Source organism: Coregonus lavaretus (genome assembly GCF_964263955.1).
Source record: "Coregonus lavaretus genome assembly, chromosome: 32".
Taxonomy (NCBI): domain Eukaryota; kingdom Metazoa; phylum Chordata; class Actinopteri; order Salmoniformes; family Salmonidae; genus Coregonus; species Coregonus lavaretus.
Window position 1 is genome coordinate 27,679,483 of NC_140019.1, and position 18,091 is coordinate 27,697,573.

An 18,091-nucleotide genomic window follows, 5' to 3' on the forward strand; every position below is an offset into this window, starting at 1 on the left:
AACAGTCTCAACTGGGATGGAGGTATTTCAGCTGCAGTTTGTACCACATCTCTAATGGGACTAAATCATGGAAGGAGAGTCGACAGAACTGTCTAAGTAGAGGAGCAGACCTGGTGATCATAAACAGCAGAGAGGAACAGGTATTTATCCATAAATTAATCAACAAGGGATTCTGGATTGGTCTAACTGACAGAGACAAAGAAGGGACCTGGAAATGGGTGGACGGCACTCCACTGACCACAGGGTACTGGATGAGAGGGGAGCCTCACAGTTATCAGGGCAAGGACGAGGACTGTGTAGAGCGATGGACCTCTTTTTCTAACCCAGAGGATAGCTGGTGTGATACACAATGCAGCGAATTGCGCTTCTGGATCTGTGACAAAGTGGCCTATCCATAACTCAAACCTACTTGAAGTTAAATGCAAGTCAACTTATATACCAGGACATCATAAACAAAGAGATCAATGATAGAGTTTAATTATGCAAATTAATTATACAAATTGATTGTGCTTAAAAATGAAATAGAAGTGTGTCCATAATTACCCTGAAGGGACAGATGCCCTTCAGAGTGTGTGTGTGTGTGTTTGTGTGTGTGTGTGTGTATGTACGCATGTACGCTCTAGTGTAGTGCCCTCATAATCTGTAGGGTCAGGAGGAGAAGGACTTTAGCTGAACACCAGTGGCACAGTCTGGTCCTCTGGGAGGGCTAAGCTTTACAATAAAAATACATATTCTGTAGCTGGAACGCTTCAGCATAAGGGTCTCTGCTCTGTTACTACAATACTTTAGAGTAAGCTTTTTATTACTACAAGACATAACAATGTGAGCCCATGCTCTGTGCCATCAATAAAGGGCCTATGTTCTGCTACCACAAGGTTGTAGAATAAGCTTTAGAATCCCTCGTCTGTGACTACAGATGGTCTAACAGACATGTATTGAGTTAGACAATGTAGACTCCGCTAATCACATTTCTCAGGGATAAAACGTCTGATCTATTGGGGATTCATTCCGTCAAACCCTCTTTGTTACATTATTCAGGGTTGTCAAGCAATGAATGAACCATTCACATGAGAGAATCATCCATCTCTCTGGCTAAAGATAATGGATTCTTATTTATCCCCACTATAGATTCACATTAACATTAGATATCAATATAAAGTTATCCAAGCATGTTGCTGTGTTTTCATAATTCTTGCAGAAAGTTAGCTCATTAATGGTGGTCATGGTTTAGATTTCCAAATGTACTTTAAAAAAATACTTTAATATATTTTCCCTGCTTGAAGCCTCTGAATATATTCTTTAATCAGATGAATATTGTATCACATCAAATAGGCCTGTACATTATGCTAATATACTTCTAAATGTAAATTTTTTATTTAACAATATAGATCAAGTAGATTTTCGTTTTTGTTTTAACCCCCGGCCTAGAGTATAAAACAGCACTGTTAGCTGAATAAGATTGCATGCATGCATTTAAGGCTATGGTATGTGGACTATATGCACAACCTAGTCCAATGAGCTTCCAATTTCTGGTGTGTTGACACACATGCATTCCCAGGGAGGAGATGTTGCTATATTTTAATCAAATTTGTCAAAACTAGTAAATATCGTGCACAGAGTTTGAACGCTACGCAAAGCTCTGATGAGAAAACCCCAAAAAATAAAAATGTTTTCAAGAAGAAGAGAGTGGGATAAGTTGAGCCAAAGGGTAAGTTGAGCCACCCCTTGTTTCTAGGAAACCATACACAAAATTAATAATTTTACCAAATATTTAGGAAGAGATCATCATTTCTGTGAAGTAAGAAACCACATGGAAAAGGTGGTAAGCGAGTTAAGTAAAAAAAACAGATTTTCACCAAGTGAAATTAATTTATTGTGTTAGAGGTTTCACCAAAGTAGATCATTTAAAGATTGTTCTATACATCAGTTGGGGTCTCTATAAGCTGCAATACAATGTCCTAAATCTAGCATGAAAGTAGGTAACAACACATCCGGGTAGGTAACAACACATCCGATACGCTGATCCTCAACACGTGGGCCCCTCAGGGGTGCGTGCTCAGTCCCCTCCAGTGCTCCCTTTTCACTCATGACTGCATGGCCAGGCACGACTCCAATACCATAATTAAGATTGCCGATGACACAACAGTGATAGGCTGATCACCGACAACGACGAGACAGCCTAAAGGGAGGAGGTCAGAGACCTGGCCGTGTGGTGCCAGGCAACAACCTCTCCCTCAACATGATCAAGACAAAGAAGATGATTGTGGACTACAGGAAAAAGAAGAGGACCGAGCACTCCCCCATTTTCATCGACAGGGCTGTAGTGGAGCAGGTTGAGAGATTCAAGTTCCTTGTTGTCCACATCACCAACAAACTAACATGGTCCAAGCACACCAAGACAGTCGTGAAGAGGGCACGACAATGCCTCTTCCCCCTCAGGAGGCTGAAATGTTTTGGCATGGGTCCTCAGATCCTCAAAAGGTTCTACAGCTGCACCATCAAGAGCATCCTGACTGGTTGCATCACTGCCTGGTATGGCAACTGCTCGGCCTCCGACCGCAAGGCACTACAGAGGGTAGTGCGTACGGCCCAGTACATCACTGGGGCCAAGCTTCCTGCCATCCAGGACCTCTATACCAGGCGGTGTCAGAGGATGTAAGGGTTGGTTTGAGGTGTGACCCAGGTGCGGTGCAGGATAGAGAGTAGGCAGTAGGCAAGGATGGTGAAACAAGGATCTTTACTGGTGGTCCAAAAGCCATGATACAAATCAACGGACCATACACGAAAACAAATGAGGAGCACATAGGTCTCCAAAAAACTGGTTGACAACAAACAATATACGAAATACTAACTCTGACTGGAAAAACACAATGACACAGTGAGAACACTTCTCGAGTACCTGTAACTCCGTCACGTGATCCGACACTGATATGTACTGCTTGACATCAAGGAACTAGCAGAGAAAACTGAGCAAGGGAACACAGGGAAGTGAGGGCATAAATACACAGGTGAATCAGATAGCCACAGGTGACACCAATAGGCAGATAATTAGTCCCGACTGTGAGTGAGGAGGTGCCTATGGTTGTCGGAGGATGACACCTAGTGGGTTGCTCCGGAACTGCGACCCACTCCTGTAACAGAGGAAGGCCCTAAAAATTGTCAAAGACTCCAGCCACCCTAGTCACAGACTATTCTCTCTGCTACCGCACGCCACTTTAATAACTCTACCTACATGTACCTATTACCTCAATTATCTGGACTAACCTGTGCCCCCGCACATTGACTCTGTACCCGTACCCCCTGTATATAGCCTCGCTACTGTTATTTTACTGCTGCTCTTTAATTATTTGTTACTTTTATTTCTTATTATTTATTTATTTATTTATTGTTTTTTTGGTATTCTTTCTTGACATTTCATTGTTGGTTAAGGGCTTGTGAGTAAGCTTCACTGTAAGTTCTAGACCTGTTGTATTCGGCGCATGTGACAAATACAATTTGATTTGATTTGATTTGAACGTGCATCCTTGTAGCTGTGTGGTCTAATATAGTCAAAATTAGGCTTGGGCAGTATACCGTATATACAGCATACCGTGGTATTTGGAAAAAGCCACGGGATGGCTTTTCAATACCGTCAGTACCATGAAAACTATTTATTTGAAGTTTTTGTATAAATTGTAATATTTCAAACTAGTTTTTAAGTTAATACCAGCAGTCAACTTGTGCAATATGTTAGGAGACAAAGCATATTGCGTTCTTCATTTCACCTGTCACATTATTTTACATTATGAAGCTTACCGTAGTTCCCCAGAACTGTTGAGCCACTCACGTGTTTGTTTGTAAATAGCACAATGAGAGAAAGCTGTGTATTTGGATAAACTTTATAGTTAGCTAAGTAAGTGGTTGAATGAATAAGCATCATATAGTGTTAGCTTTCCGCTGTGTTTGAGAAGTCAAAGCACTTTGGATGAGTTATCTGTACAGTTGCCACTGCTTTTTTCTTGATTTCCTTACGTTTATTTTTTCTCCTCTCCGTTCTCGGCCCGTCAGTTCCTCCTCCTTATTCTCTGGGCAAAGAAGGCAGGCCGTTGCCCTAGCGACTCCGGACACAACACAGACACAGCGTGTACACATGCTGCTCCATAGCCAGTACTGTTCTTCCTTCAGACAAGCATGCGTCAAAACTTGTTTCATTTGCACAATGTTTTTTGTTCACGTTCACTTGTAAATGTCAAAACTCACCAAAAATGACATTCAGTAGCTACTACCTATACTTGTATAACTTTATGAGCTGGATTGCCTGTCTTTGGAATTAGTTTATTTTTAATTTGCGCTCATTAGCATATTTAGCTAGGAGCCTTTATTGGAATTTGCTTTTAGTTCATGCAAATGTTGTTAGCAGTTTGCGTTTTTAGTGCCCCTTGTATATTAAGTGTTTGTTTGGTTAAAATATGCTTAAAATGAATAAAAGACAAACAAGTTATTGTGATTGTGTTTAATTGGGTTTAGGAAATACAGATAGACATGGTTTTAAAAAGATAGTGGTAATATTTCATTCAGTACAGAAATGTGTAAGCAGCTCAACTTACCCTGACCCCAAGCTCAACTTACCCGGGTATGGGGTAAGTTGTGCCAAGAGACCACTTTTTTGGGACAAGCTATGTTTTCAAAACTGTAATGTTTACATGAATTCTGATTATTCCCAGGGATACGCAACATCCTGAAATATATGTAGATATGTTTGTTAGAAAGAATACTATATTTCTCTTGACGGAGTGATGCTGAATGTTAAAAGTGGCTCAACTTACAATAACATTTATGAAGCTGACGTTAGCTAGCAAGCCTTCTCCATTGTTTAACATGGCTGGTTAGCTACCCAACTAGCACATAATGTTCTGAGAACCATATGTTTCTTAGACCTTGGTGAGAGCGTGGTTGTCCTATGGTTATTTTGCATACAACCTTCCCACAACGTTCTGGGAATGGTGCAGGATAGTTGGTTGGCTTTGGAACATTCTCAGCACATTTAAGGAAGTTGACAAAATATAATTATTTTCCTTGGTGTTTCATTACTTTAACAGAACATTTTCTAAAAGTTCAAACATGGTTATATTTAATTACATTTTTGGTAATGTTCTAGGAACGTTCTCCAACTGGTTTGACATTGGGAATGTTCTCAAATAGTTCAGAGAATGTTAAGAAACAACATTCTTCTGTGGGGATGTAAGTACTTCAGCATAATGTTTTCTGCAGGTTTCCTCATTTAATGTCATGTTCTCAGAACATTAAGAAAACTTTCCATAAAAAAACACAAGAAAATATTAGTAACGTTCAAATAATGTTCTAAGAATGTTATTTTAAAACATATTTCAAAAACCTCCAAATAACCTTTACATTTCATTTGAAACATTCACAACATTTAGAGAATGTTCTCAAAACATTATTTAATTACCTTCAAATAACCTATATTTTCAGTTCTCAGAATGTTAATAAAACCTCCAGGAAATGTTCACTTCCGTTCTCAGAACGTTTTAAAAACGTTCAGTTTTACCGGTCACGAAACGTATGGCTTTGTTCCCAGATACAATGGGAAACCAAAAACGTACATTCCCACAACTTCCAAGGAACTAAATGTGCTAGCTGGGTAGCTATCTAAATATAATCTATACTTTACCTCTCTCCTTTCCTTGTACAGACCTGAATGTGTTCATTCATCCAATTACATAAATCTCCTTCTTTTCTCTCTTTATGTTGCTTAGACCTTCCCTCTCCGGCCATCAGGGAGCGCCCTCCCGGCTGTAAGACTGTGTTTGTGGGTGGTCTGCCAGAGAACGCTACCGAGGCGCTCATCGTGGAGGTATTCGGCCAGTTGGGTGAGATCATCGCCATCCGCAAGAGCAAGAAGAACTTTTGCCACATCCGATTTGTCGAAGAGTTCACTGTGGACAGAGCCCTCTTCCTGTCTGGTACTTTTCCTACGTTTCCTATTAAACATCATGCTGTGTTATGGAATAAATGTCCTCCCTCTCTAGTCAGAGACCTTAACTATGCAGGTCAATGAGGAGACAACTAGAGGTGTTATGGAATAAATGTCCTCCCTCTCTAGTCAGACACCTTAACTATGCAGGTCAATGAGGAGACAACTAGAGGTGTTGTGAAATAAATGTCCTCCCTCTCTAGTCAGAGACCTTAACTATGCAGGTCAATGAGGAGACAACTAGAGGTGTTATGGAATAAATGTCCTCCCTCTCTAGTCAGAGACCTTAACTATGCAGGTCAATGAGGAGACAACTAGAGGTGTTGTGGAATAAATGTCCTCCCTCTCTAGTCAGAGACCTTAACTATGCAGGTCAATGAGGAGACAACTAGAGGTGTTATGGAATAAATGTCCTCCCTCTCTAGTCAGAGACCTTAACTATGCAGGTCAATGAGGAGACAACTAGAGGTGTTATGGAATAAATGTCCTCCCTCTCTAGTCAGAGACCTTAACTATGCAGGTCAATGAGGAGACAACTAGAGGTGTTATGGAATAAATGTCCTCCCTCTCTAGTCAGACACCTTAACTATGCAGGTCAATGAGGAGACAACTAGAGGTGTTGTGGAATAAATGTCCTCCCTCTCTAGTCAGAGACCTTAACTATGCAGGTCAATGAGGAGACAACTAGAGGTGTTATGGAATAAATGTCCTCCCTCTCTAGTCAGAGACCTTAACTATGCAGGTCAATGAGGAGACAACTAGAGGTGTTGTGGAATAAATGTCCTCCCTCTCTAGTCAGAGACCTTAACTATGCAGGTCAATGAGGAGACAACTAGAGGTGTTATGGAATAAATGTCCTCCCTCTCTAGTCAGAGACCTTAACTATGCAGGTCAATGAGGAGACAACTAGAGGTGTTATGGAATAAATGTCCTCCCTCTCTAGTCAGACACCTTAACTATGCAGGTCAATGAGGAGACAACTAGAGGTGTTATGGAATAAATGTCCTCCCTCTCTAGTCAGAGACCTTAACTATGCAGGTCAATGAGGAGACAACTAGAGGTGTTATGGAATAAATGTCCTCCCTCTCTAGTCAGAGACCTTAACTATGCAGGTCAATGAGGAGACAACTAGAGGTGTTATGGAATAAATGTCCTCCCTCTCTAGTCAGAGACCTTAACTATGCAGGTCAATGAGGAGACAACTAGAGGTGTTGTGGAATAAATGTCCTCCCTCTCCAGTCAGAGACCTTAACTATGCAGGTCAATGAGGAGACAACTAGAGGTGTTGTGGAATAAATGTCCTCCCTTTCCAGTCAGAGACCTTAACTATGCAGGTCAATGAGGAGACAACTAGAGGTGTTGTGGAATAAATGTCCTCCCTCTCTAGTCAGAGACCTTAACTATGCAGGTCAATGAGGAGACAACTAGAGGTGTTGTGGAATAAATGTCCTCCCTCTCTAGTCAGAGACCTTAACTATGCAGGTCAATGAGGAGACAACTAGAGGTGTTGTGGAATAAATGTCCTCCCTCTCTAGTCAGAGACCTTAACTATGCAGGTCAATGAGGAGACAACTAGAGGTGTTGTGGAATAAATGTCCTCCCTCTCTAGTCAGACACCTTAACTATGCAGGTCAATGAGGAGACAACTAGAGGTGTTATGGAATAAATGTCCTCCCTCTCCAGTCAGAGACCTTAACTATGCAGGTCAATGAGGAGACAACTAGAGGTGTTATGGAATAAATGTCCTCCCTCTCTAGTCAGAGACCTTAACTATGCAGGTCAATGAGGAGACAACTAGAGGTGTTATGGAATAAATGTCCTCCCTCTCTAGTCAGACACCTTAACTATGCAGGTCAATGAGGAGACAACTAGAGGTGTTGTGGAATAAATGTCCTCCCTCTCCAGTCAGAGACCTTAACTATGCAGGTCAATGAGGAGACAACTAGAGGTGTTGTAGAATAAATGTCCTCCCTCTCTAGTCAGAGACCTTAACTATGCGGGTCAATGAGGAGACAACTAGAGGTGTTGTGGAATAAATGTCCTCCCTCTCTAGTCAGAGACCTTAACTATGCAGGTCAATGAGGAGACAACTAGAGGTGTTGTGAAATAAATGTCTCAGATACCCTTACTATTAAAGTTGCAATATGTTGCTCCATCTATTACATTTTAGTCATTTAGCAGACGCTCTTATCCAGAGCGACATACAGTTAGTGAGTGCATCCATTTTCATACTGGCCCCCCGTGGGAAACGAACCTGGCGTCGCAAGCGCCATGCTCTACCAACTGAGCTACAGGTGACATGTATTAGACGAGAGAGAGAGAGAGAGAGAGAGAGAGAGAGAGAGAGGAGACAGAGAGAGAGAGAGACAGAGAGAGAGAAGAGAGAGAGAGAGAGAGAGAGAGAGAGAGAGAGAGAGAGACAGAGAGAGAGAGAGAGAGAGAGAGAGAGAGAGAGAGAGAGAGAGAGAGAGAGAGAGAGAGAGAGAGAGAGAGAGAGAGAGAGAGAGAGAGAGAGAGAGAGAGAGAGAGAGAGAGAGAGAGAGAGAGGACAACACAGAATAATACCAGAAAGCAACCAGTAACCTAAATGTCCAAACACTCATAGATAACTTTCTCGATACCACATTCACTCATAGTAAAGAAAGCATCAATCTAGCTGTAAAAAACATCAACAAATGTATATATTCAGGCATTGATAAAAAACTAAACTAAATTGATAAAAAACTAAACTAAAATGACCACAGATGACAACTGGTTTGATGCCGATTGTAGAATTATAAGGAAAAAAACATAGAACACTATCAAACCAAAAGCACAGAGACCCAAATAATGGTGAATTACGCCTTCATTACTGTGAGTAAAAGTACAAAAAATAAAAGCAAATAACTAAAGAGCAGCAGTAAAATAAAATAACAGTAGGGAGGCTATATACAGGGGGGTACTGGTGCAGAGTCAATGTGCGGGGGCACCGGCTAGTCGAGGTAATTGAGGTAATATGTATATGTGGGTAGAGTTAAAGTGACTAAGCATAAATAATAAACAGAGTAGCAGCAGTGTAAAAGGATGGGGTGGGGGGGCAGTGCAAATAGTCTGGGTAGCCATGATTAGCTGTTCAGGAGTCTTATGGCTTGGGGGTAGAAGCTGTTGAGAAGCAATACAAATTAGCAATACAAAATGGTGACATATGGACAACCCATTTTAATTATATAATAATAATATGCCATTTTAAAACACTCTACAACACCATTCAAATTGACACAAACACAGAACAATGCCAAATTCATGAGAAGTTGAATGGATTAGAAAAAGCTATAAAGGACAATCAAAATCCATTGGACTCCCCAATTACTGACCAAGAGCTCTATAAGAAACTTCAGGCCCTCAAATAAATAAATAAAAAGCATGCAAACCTGATGGCTGTAAGGGATCGGGGGTTGGCTGGGTCTAGACAGAGTCTGACACTTCCCCGATCTACAGAGAGGGGGAGTCATCAGACTCGATCTGGTTCACCTGAGTTCTGAGCACACCTGTCCATAATTAGGGTAGGATATAAGGTGTGCTCAGAGGTTCAGTCGGTGCGAGGTATTGTTCCTTTGTGACTTGCTAAGCGTTTTGTTCCGAGAGAGAGAGAGAGTTTGTTGTTTTTGATTACCCGTGTATCCGACCTGTGCCTTGTTGTTTGACTTCCCGAATTGCTTAATCCTCTACTTGTCTACCCCAGTGATTACCGTTCTCTGATCCTGTGCCTGTGACCTCGACTACGACTAAGCCCGCTCCTTTGGTACCTCTGCCTGTCTATGCCTGGCCCGGTTTTGACCACAGCCCGCCCGACCACGATTAAGCTATTCCCTTGTCTGTACTCTAATAAAGCATCGCTATTCTGCGATTGGATCCGAGTATTCATTACAATGGCATCCTAAATGAGATGCTCAAATTCACTAGTGCAAAATGTCAATTGGCTATATTAAAACTGTTTAATTTGATCCTGAGTGTAGGTTATTTCCCTGACATCTGGAATCAAGGACTCATAACCCCAATCTTTAAGAACGGAGACAAATTTGACCCTAACAATTACAGAGGCATTTGTGTGAACAGTAACCTGGGGAAGGTTTTCTGTAGTATTATATATGTATCTAAACAATGTCTTGAGTAAAAGCCAAATTGGATTTATATCAAAACATTGCACGAACGATCATATTTACACCCTACACTCCCTGATAGATAAACATGTCCACCAAAATAATACCAAAATGTACGCTTGCTTTGGCGACTTCCAAAAAGCATTTGATTCTATTTGGCATACAGGACTGTTCTACAAAATTATTGAAAGTGGTGTAGGGGGTAAAACATATGACATAATTAAATCAATACGTGCAGCATCAAATACGTGCAGCATCAAAATTGGCAAGAAAATAACTGGATTCTTTAACCAGGGGCGGGGCCTTCACCAGGGTTGCAATCTGAGCCCTGCACTATTCAATATTTACATCAACGAATTGGCCATTATTCTAGAAAAATCCTCAGCCCCTGGTGTTAGTCTTCACAATTCAGAGGTTAAATGCCTGTCTTCGCAGATTACCTATGCCTGCTGTCACCCACAGCACATGGCCTACAGCAGAGCCTGGACCTGCTAGAGCAGTACTGCCAGACCTGGGCCCTGGCAGTAAACCCCAAAAATACTAAATTAATGATTTTCCACAGAAGATCCAGATCTCAGGGAATTAGACCAAAGTTCTCAATTGGTACAAAATATATAGAGTACTGCACACACTACAATTACTTAGGTTTAAAAATAAGTTCACTGGACACCTTAATGATGCAGTGAATGAACTGAGAGAGAAAGCACACAGGGCATTCTACGCCATTAAAAAACAAATTCAAATTGAAATACCTATTAAGATTTGGCTAAAATTAATTGAATGTGTCATTGAACCTATTGCACTTTATGGCAGCGAGGTGTGGGGTCCACTTGCAAAACAAGATATTACCAAATGGGACAAACACCCCATTGAAACCCTACATGCAGAGTTCTGTAAGATTATCCTACATGTCCAGAGGAAAACTACAAACAATGCATGCAGGGCAGAATTAGGCCAATATCCATTAATAATAAAAACTATTTCAATTAAGTTTTGGAAACATCTAGAATACAGTGACCCCCTCTCATATCATTACCAAGCCCTGCAATGCCAAGAGCTGAGCAAAGAAAATAGTCCCCTCATCCAGCTGGTCCTGGGGCTGAGTTCACAAACCTGTTCTACTAACACACTGAAGCCTCAGGACCAGAACATCCAATCAATCAGAATAAACCAAATTACAACACAGTCAAAACAAAACTACATTGCTTATTGGGAAACACAAGCACAAGTACAAAGTAAAATGCAGTGCTATCTGGCCCTTAATCGACAGTACGTGGCTAACTATTTGACCATGGTTACTGATCAAAACCTTAGAAAAACCTTGACAAAGTACAGGCTCAGTGAGCACAGCCTTGCCATTGAGAAGGGTAGACACAGGAAAACCTGGCTCCCTGTAGAGGAAAAGCTGTGCAACCACTGCACCACAGCAGAACCTGAGACAGAGCTGCATTTCCTGACAAAATGTAAAAAATATAAAACAATTAGAGAGTGTCATTTCCCCAAATTTGAAACCGTTTTTCAAGGTCGCAGAGAGCTGTGGGTTGGCAGCGCACTACATTGCTGCCTGCCATAAGATGAGGGACAGTGTCTGACAGACCAACCAACCTGCATATGTCCTCTATATTGTTATTGTTCAATGGTTATTTTGACCCTTGGTTATTGTTGTTACTGTTGTCCAGTTGAGAATATTGATGATTATTATTTTAATTATGTTAATATTGTAAATATCCAAAGTAATCTTTGGCAATATGTACATTGTTACGTCATGCCAATTAAGCATATTGAATTGAAAGCGAGAGAGAGAGAGAGAGAGAGAGAGAGAGAGAGAGAGAGAGAGAGAGAGAGAGAGAGATTGAGAGAGAGATTGAGAGAGAGAGAGAGGGAGAGAGAGAGAGAGAAGACAGAGAGAGAGAGAGAGAGAGAGAGAGGGAGAGAGAGAGAGAGAGAAGACAGAGAGAGAGAGAGAGAAAGACAGAGAGGGAGGGAGAGAAAGAGAGAGAGAGAGAGAGTGGGAGGGAGAGCGAGAGAAGAGAGATAGAGAGTTAAAAAAAAAACTTTATTGGGTCTGGGAACCCACAACACAATAAACACATCAAACAAACAAAAACATGGTTAAACATCAATTAAAAACACAACACCAAATCTTCCTCCACAGTAACTAAACACAACAACCTCTGAATACCCCATATGCTCATAAACAGCCCAATGTTATTAACCAGTTTGTAATAGGCAAACTCAACCCTCAGTCTCGCTGCCAACATCCCCTCCAGCATGGCCACAGACCCCTGTCCCCAAATACTGTTCTTTTGTGTCTTCCAAATTGCTAATTTAGCTGCCCCTGACACAAAGTTAAGTAAGAGAACTACACCCCTTCGACTAAACAGTTGGGAAGAGAAAACATCTCCCAGAGCTGAGAACCAACTAGGATCAGGTCAATCATCCCGACCATCCTGGGACACTGTAAAAACAGATGTGCCAGAGTTTCAGACTCAGCACAGAAAGGACACCCCTCCCCAACAGTAGGATCCAGGTGTACCAGATGCATGTTGGTGGCTATAGCTCCATGTATTATCCTCCATCGGAGGTCAGATGTCCTCTTATCAATAGGCAGTTTATATAAAGACCGACAACAGCCTTTTGGGGAGGCACCTGGACCAAACAGACCCGCCCACCTCGTCGATTTGACCCCTTCCAAGGAAGAAGCGCGGGACACTTTTACACATATTATGTACATGGCCTTCTTTCCCACCGCCTTGAACTCCCCCAGCTCCGGGGTATCGAAGGAATGTCTTCATCTAATGCCCCCGCCGCAGCACTAACATTAAGCGCAGGGAACACATAATGCAGACACTCTGTCCACCGTTGAGAGTTGGAAGTATCAGTCACATACTGCCGATGAAGTACTGGCAAAGAATCGCAGACTTCAGCTACGACCTTCTTCAGTAGGCGAGATGATCGGATCCCAGCTCTTTCTCCCAGCTCCTCCAACGATCTGCTCCAGCTCCGCATCAGATGACCCAGCTTGGTACACCCCACACCTAACAGGCATGAACGTAGGCTGGCTGAACACATATCACGGGACTGGGACAGTGTTATAAATAAGAGGCTCTTCAAAAAGCCACATCCATGGTGGCGTGCAGGCCGTATGGGACATGTCGAAAACTCTCCATGCCTCCATAACAGACTCATAGAATGGAGTCAGGCCAGAGAAATCACCCCCCTCTAGCTTTAAGAGGAGAAGGTGCTTGTCTAAGCCCAAACAGCCAACTCTCCTCATCAATGTGAAGGCTGTGTCGACCCAGCTAGAACCGTCGCTGTACAACAGTCTCTGGGCTGCTTGATGCCGGAAAGCCATGATCCTAGAAGAAATGTCCACCAGGCCTTGCTGACCCTTGTGCAGTGGCAGGTACAGGGCTGCAGCTTTAATCCAATGTTGTCCAGGCCTGAAGAAATTGACAAGGGTCCTCTGAAGCTCTTGTATCAGGCTGCTGTAAAATCATTAGTCTGTGCCATAGGGTAGAGGCAGCTAGGTTATTGGCTACCAGCACCCTTCCCCTATAAGACAGCTGGAGTAGCACCCATTTCCACCTAGACAATTTGGCACACACCTTCTCCACTACACCTTCCCAGTAATTTTTTTGAAAGACATCGAAGCCTAGGAAAACCCCCAAAGTCTTCATCCCATCTCTGCCCCACTGAAGCCCCCCTGGTAACCCTATCTGAAACTGACCTACCCACAATGATTCACTCTTTTCCAAAATAACTCTAGCTGAGGAGGCCCCCTCATACACCTTTAGAGCATTTGAGAGAACCTTACTAGTTTCTCTGTGCCAGGGGTTATGAAGGGTCCCACGATAGCACTGTCTGCGTATGCAGATGACGTGACAGTTTTTATTAAAGGAGGTGAGGATGTTAAGCCTCACTCTTAAAGAAACAAAGCATTGGTTCAATTGCCAGACAATATAATTGTCCTAAAATTGGGCATCCCTGCCTAATACCCCTATGGACGGGGATGGGGCAGCTCAAACCACCCCCACCTTCACCATACATGAGGCCCCAGCATACAGTAAACTCATCCAAGACAAAAAAACATCCCCAAACCCAAAGGCTTTCATTGTTTTGAACAAGTACTGGTGGTCCACACAGTCAAAAGCCTTCTCCGGATCCAAAGAAAGCAAACCCACATTCACATCAGACAGTTTACAAATGTCTAAAACATCTCTTATTAGATACAAGTTATCAACAATAGAGCGGTCAGGGACACAGTAAGGCTGGTCCTTGTGGACCAACAGCCCCATATATTCTTTCAACCTGTTTGAGAGATACTTAGATATCATTTTATATTCTGCACACAGCAATGCAACAGGTTGCCAGTTTTTTAAGAGCCAAATCCCCCTTTTTTGGCAACAATGAATGCACAGCACGTTGACAGGATACAGGAGGAGAACCCTCATGAAACGATACACACCACTTCATAAAAATCTCCCCCAACAGACCCCCAAAAGTACTTATAGAAATCAGATGGTAAACCATCGATGCCAGGGGCTCGGCCTGATGAGAGCTGCATAACTGCAGTGGACAGCTCCTGTAATGTCGAGAGTCCAAAGCAGCTCTCTGCTCAGGGCCCAATTGAGGAAGTCCATGTAACAACTATTCAGCACACAGAGGATCACAATCCTCCGCCTTATATAGGGCAGAGTAGAAATCCACGGCATGTTGGCGCATCTCACCGTCATCCGTGGTCACCTTCACATCAGGGAGATGAAGGCCGACCATCTGTTTGCGTTGCAATGTCGACTGCCCTAGGTTTTTTTTTTAAAGCGCTATCCTTGAGGGTAGCAAAGCGAGACCTAATTAAGGTACCCTTAACTCTTTCATGTAAAAACGACCTCAGTTCATGTCTCTTGTCCTGTGAGTTCATGACTAGTCCAGGGTCATTCTGAGTGAGTAACTTCAATTCAATAGATTTTATGTCTTGTTCAAGGGCCCTTTAACTTCAATACTAGACAGAGCAGTATACTGTTGACAAAACCCACATATTTGGGACTTCCCAACCTCCCACCATTGTCTCAAGGACTCAAAATTCCATTTAATATCCCTCAATTTTTCCCAAAACAACAAAACCTTTTCCCAAAACATGGCATCAACTTAACATTAAAATACAAATAAGGTACATTCGTGGACAGGACAAGTGAATATCAACAGTAACAACCCTACCACAGTAGTGCTCAGATACATACAACCTGTCTAACCTTGCTGCACTGACACGACCTTCATTAACTTTTAGCCATGTGTACTGCCTAACTTTTGCATTTCTTACTCTCCACACATCAGAAAGCTCAAACACAGTTAATAGACCAGACAGACAAGTAGTTGACCATAGGTGAGGTTCTTCAGCAGTGCGATCAACAGTCAAATCCACTGTACAGTTCCAGTCTTAAGGTTTCCTTTATTTGATCAAATACAGCAATACACTCTGTAACCTCATTAGGAGCATAAACATGAACAAATAAAAATTAAACATAACATCCGCCTTGACCAATAAAACCCGACCCTTGACAATCTCTGTTGTAGATACCACAGTCACCCCTTAGCCTCAGGAAAACAAAATTGCCACCCCAGCACTGAAATTAGGACCATAACTGAGTATGTGCTACCCCTCCCACCACATACCCCAGTCAACCTCATTAGCCTCATCACAATGTGTCTCCTACATTAATCATTTTCTGTTTAATTACTTCTAACACCCAAGCCCTCTTATTTCTGTCCCTTCCCCCATTACTATTGAGAGAATCTACCCTTAGTACCTCCATATAGAAAAGAGAAAGGAAAAACTGAAGAAACCGCAAAGAAACCAGACAAAGAGAAAAAAGCACCCTATGAGGCATTGTACTCATCATTGTTTTAGTTCTCTTAACCTTACCACGTTTCCCACTACCTTTTGCTGCCGTGACAGCAGCAACACATTTCCTCAAGCGGAAACGCTTCTTCACACTCAACTGGTTTAACCCCACCGTCTTCTGTAACACCACAGCTGACCTCAAAAACGTATCAACATAAAAAAATCTGCCAATTTAACAGATTTCCCAAAAGTCTGGTTCAGGAACCCATTTACCTCATCTAGATTGTAAATTGAGTCATCGCCAGCTGCTATCATATCAACAGGGATATCAGAAATGTCCATATCCTTCTCCTGACCCTCCTCAACAGGCCACAGACCCCTGACTCCCTTCTGCCACATCCCTCTCAACACTCCCCACTTGCACCCCATCACTCGTAATGGGCATCTCCTCCACTGCCTGGAGACTAGCCCCACTTGAACCCCCTCCTCTACCCCATTACTCGTAATGGACATCTCCTCCACTACCTGGGAGAATAGCTCCACCTGAACCCCCTCCTGTACCCCATCACATGTACTGGGCATCTCCTCACCAGTCTGGGGAAATGGCTCCCCAGATCCATCCTTACCTCCTACAACAATATGTTTCTGCTGCACATCAAACGCTATGTTCCCCTCTGGTACAAGCTGCAACTCAGTACCCTCAACACAAACAATTTGTTCCTCAACAACAGGTGCTTGTGGCTGCTCTACCACTGTCAACCCACCTCTCCCTACATCAGTGGGCCCAGGCGTTACGAGGACCACCTGCGTCCCGCCCTCAGCCTTCTCCCTTTTCGGGCAAGCATGTCGCTTATGGCCAACATCCCCACACTCAAAACACAGTTGACTACCCGTACTAGCATAAGCCATATACAGTCTGTTGTCATACTTGACTTTAAACGATAACTCCAAAGTCTGCTCCAGTGAGTCCAAAAACATAAACGCCTGTCGCCGAAACGACATAACCTGTTTCAGTGCCGGGTGTTTGCAACCCAGCGGGACACTTTTAATTGAATTAGAAAACTTCCCAAACCGCAGTAACTCGCGCTCCAATAGCTCATTGGGAATAAAAGGCGGTACATTCGAAATCGTAACCCTTGTTGATGGAGAAAAAAGCGGCGTAACTTGAATAAACATACTTTTAAGAAGTACGCCATGCTCAACCATCCGATCGACAAGACGCTCTTCTTTAAGAAAAAACAAGAAGAGGAAGAGAGAGAGAGAGTGAGAGAGTGCAGGGGAGAGAGAAAGAGCGAGAGGGAAAGAGAGGAGAGAGAGAGAGAGAGAGAGAGAGAGAGAGAGAGAGAGAGAGAGAGAGAGAGAGAGAGAGAGAGTGAGTGAGTGATGTGTTTGCTTGTGTGTCACTAGAGGTCCAATTAGTCTCTTTAAGTATTCTGGATGAATTAGTTTAGAGAGAGCAGAGAGGTGTTTACTCCAACCCCCAAAAGCTACTTTAGCTGGGATGCAGCTGTGACAGAGGAACCAACAGATTAAAAAGAGAAGAGCCTCAGAGGGATGGAGAGCGATGGATGGACAGATCGTTTTAACCTAAATAGAGGATGTCAGGAATCAGGAAAGAGATGCAGGTTTCTGATAGAAAGGGGTTTGTGGGTATTTACGGCGCTTTATCGCCCTGCACCTGCAGGTTTAGCAGAGTGAAATGTCACTCATGATGTTACCACCTGGTTCTAATTCTCTCTCTCGCTCGCTCTCTCTTTCTCTCTCTCTCGCTCTCTCTCTCTCACGCTCTCTCTCTCACTCTCTCTCGCTCTTTCTCTCTCTCTCTCTCTCGCTCTCTCTCTCTCTCAATCTTTCTCTCGCTCTCTCTCTCTCTCGCTCTCTCTTTCTCGCTCTCTCTCTCACTCTCACTCTCTCTTTCTTTCTTTCTCTCTCTCTCTCTCTCTCTCTCTCTCTCTCTCTCTCTCTCTCTCTCTCTCTCTCTCTCTCTCTCTCTCTCTCTCTCTCTCTCTCTCTCTCTCTCTCTCTCCTCCCCCTCTCTCTCTCCCCTCAACCCCCTGTCCTCTCCTTCCAGGCTACCGTATGCGTCTGGGCTCCAGTACAGACAAGAAGGACACGGGGCGGCTCCATGTGGACTTT